General features: G+C 38.5%; 1 long non-coding RNA gene across 1 annotated transcript in view; it reads right to left on the bottom strand.

Annotated features, from left to right (window-relative positions):
• Positions 1-2025: 2025 nt before the first annotated feature.
• LOC112145631 overlaps positions 2026-3413 on the bottom strand; it is an 8454-nt gene continuing 7066 nt past the window's right edge. The window contains exon 3 of the long non-coding RNA XR_002919106.2: positions 2026-2812. This is a non-coding gene — a long non-coding RNA (uncharacterized LOC112145631). The remainder of the gene's footprint in view (positions 2813-3413) is intronic.

Genomic DNA, 3413 nt, shown 5'->3' with positions numbered 1-3413 from the left:
AGCTTAGAACATGTGTCAAAGTCAAGGCCCGGGGGCCGGATCCGGCCCTCCGCATACTTCTATCTGGCCCTCCAGATCCTTTTATTTTATTGTTATTAGTGGCCCGATGTTATCTTGCGCTCATTTCTAACTTGTATAATTTTGACCAATATTATTTTTATGGGGAGTAAAATATTAAAAGTTATTTCAGGTTTAAGTTGATTTATTCTAGAATAATATTCCTGCCTTTTTATTATTCATAGTTACGTTAAAAAGTTACATTTTTAAAGTTTTTAAAAAATGTTATTCTGATAGCTTTTTGGACTATTTTGGAATTGACTAAGATTTGTTTGGCTATTTTTCAGATACATACTAGCTGTTTTGGCTCCTTTAGGCTTTTTTTTAAAGTTTTCTAGGCTGTTTGGGAGTTAGGCTAATATTTACATATTAGCTGTTTTGGCTAATTCAGGCTTTTTTCAGCTTTGATTTAGGCTAATTTGGCATTTAGCTAATATTCTTGCTGGCTATCAGCTTCAGTGTTTTCTGCTATCAGCTTCAGTGTTTTCAGCTATCAGCTTCAGTGTTTTCAGCTATCAGCTTCAGTGTTTTCTGCTATCAGCTCCAGCATTTTTAGCTATCAATTTCAGCATCTTCAGCGACCAAATTCAGCTTACAGCATTCACACTAGCATTATCACAGGTAATGCTATATATCAAGTTCCTAATAATGTTTAAAATTTATGGTTTTAAAGTTATAAAAATGTAGTTTTGGAGTGTTCAATAAATGGATTTTGGCCCCTTGGGTGATTTGAATTTTCGATTATCACCACAGTCTGTTACACTAAAACAAAATCGCCTAATGTCACCAATTAGTTTTCTCTGACACTGAAATGTGGAGGGTTGATAACCTTTAAAGACTCACTCTGATCTTTTGTCAAAGCTTTTGATCTTTTACCTATGATTAGGCAGTTTTTAGCCAAAAAGCTGTCATCTTCTAGGATAAAGTTCCTGCAGAGCAGCAGGAGTTCATTAGAAATTCACTTCTTGTGGTGGGGCTGTTGGTGTGAGGTAACCCCGCCCCCCTTTCTGTCTGATTGCTGAGGCCTCATAGCAGGAAGCCTGCAGCTTACCCAGCGTATATTCTACTTCACAAATATGATCCTTTTCAAATGGCATTTTTTCATCACAACAATTTGAATAAAGAAACACATTTTAAGCCTAATTTTCTCAGAAAAATGCTACAAGAACATGTTAAAAACACAATTTTCTTTGGAGTGGATCTTTAAAAACCTTTTTGCTGATTTCCACTCATTAGATCTAAACTGAAGTTTGGTGGATCGAGTTCTGAGAAACACTATAAAGGAAACAGCCAGAAAGGAGGATGTTAAAATAACTCGGATGTTACCGTCCAGTACCGATCTACGTTTGGTTCTGATCTAGTACCGGATTAAGTCTAGGGTTAGAGTACCGGTACAATCCACGTCCTGGTTTGCGGCCTGGAGCCTTGATTTAACTGGAGCAGTCAGCACATTAAAAAACGAGGAGTTAGGGACACTTAAAATGTCAATCTTTGACATAAACTTACGTCTATATCTGACGACTCAGGAATGAGAATGTGTTAGATGTGGCAATGAATCAAGTCCAGAAAAACGTTGGTAGTTGCTTCACGGCGGGGCGTCGAGGTGTCGAGCAGCAAGGTTGATGTGCATCAAAAGAGAGACGGCAGACCCAAATTTGATGCGTGAGTCGCGACCAGTATGAATGCAGCATAAGAAAAATGTATTCTTCCACTTTCACCACACTCACACATGGTTCAAGCTTTAATGTCTTTTCCTTCACATGAGAACCGATAAGTGTCATTGAGTTTCCTTGTCGTTTTTGCTGCATCATGTTTACGTCAGGTTTAGATCATGACTCAGCTGTTTCACGTGGATCAATCCTCCTTTATGGTTTGAAGTTGCTCAGATCCTCCTGTGTAATTTCTTCCTTTTGTGATTTCATATTTATGTCACACTTTCCTGTTTGTTTTTACTCCTAGGTTTGGGTCTTCTATAACTCTTTCCACAGATTTGCTGAATAAACTTCACACTTTCAGAATGTATTCCTTTTTATTGCATCAGATTGTCTCACTAGCTTCACAGATCTTCATGCTATTTACACATTTCTGTTAAACTTCTTATTTTTGAGCAATATTTGTGGTGTGAACTTCAGATTTTTTTAAAGACAAAACACTTTGAATGATTGTTTTTTTTTTCAATAGTTTGTAATAAGTTAAATATTTCCATGAGGTTATTGAAGTCTAGAAGATGCTACAGTAGACACAGCCTTACATAAGGAGCTTAAAGGAGATGACTGAAGGCAGCTGTGACTTTCTGAAGGGGAACCAGGTGGGAGTGGACGCAGCAATCAGGGAGAAAAGGTGAACACAGACACTAAAATTACATAAATAAAAATGTTGTAATATTGTGTAGTCATTCTCATTAAAGTGTCTTCAATTAAATCAGATAAATTAGGATCTTTCACAGCTCAAACTACTCGGAGTGAAACTGGATGATCAGAGCTGATCTTCTGGCCATTTGAAAGATTTCCCACTGCACACCTGTTGATCTGTCTCTGGTGTACAGCGCCACATAAAAAACATGGCCGCCCCCTCCTTCTGTATCTGAAGTGTGACATCAGCGTGTTCCTGCTCTCTTCCTGCCTCTCTGCTGTGTTCAGGTGCTGTGGTGAAGCTTCAGCTGCAGCAGGTGTCGTATTAGCTTCGTGCTAACAGTCCGTCTGCGTTCTCGGGGGTTAAATGTTGCTTCATCATCCTGTCGAAGTCTTTTCCTTTCCTGCAAATGAAAACATGATGACGTAAATTCAAATTTCAGCCTTTTTTTCTTTGTCATTCAACTTTAGTTGCATATTCAATGAAAGCGAACTCTCAACATTTATCTTTAACTTATGATGCTACGCTGTTAGCCGGGAAACCAGAGGACAGATGTGTGGAAAAAAATAAAGAAGATACCAGAAACCAAATCTGGAAGGTGAAGACATTTTCCAATCATCTGCGGCTGTTGGAGCTAAAAGATATGTCAGTCTTTGCTAAATATCCTAAAAAACCCTTTATGTGGTGGACTTTTAGTAATATGATGCAGCTGCGAACTGTTGCTGCTGTCTGCGACTGTCGTGCTGCGTTCATCGTGCGTTCAAGCGACCACTATGTCACTGCATGTTAATCCGCGTTCAGAACTCTTGCATTCTCGTGTTGCTACGCACATGTAACACCAATGCTATTAGGCAGAGGTAGTCAAGCTATTGGACCAGATATAGGTTCGTACTGAGTGGTGTGTAATGAATAAAGAAGCCAAGAGTCAATACAAAGATAGAATGAAAAGCCGGCAATTTACTGAACATTGACAAACAACAATAAACATACAAATTTGGTTCTTA

The sequence above is a fragment of the Oryzias melastigma genome, linkage group LG5 (assembly GCF_002922805.2).
Source record: "Oryzias melastigma strain HK-1 linkage group LG5, ASM292280v2, whole genome shotgun sequence".
NCBI lineage: Eukaryota > Metazoa > Chordata > Actinopteri > Beloniformes > Adrianichthyidae > Oryzias > Oryzias melastigma.
Note: the sequence above shows the minus strand (reverse complement) of the source record. Positions and strands in the feature narration are given on the sequence as shown.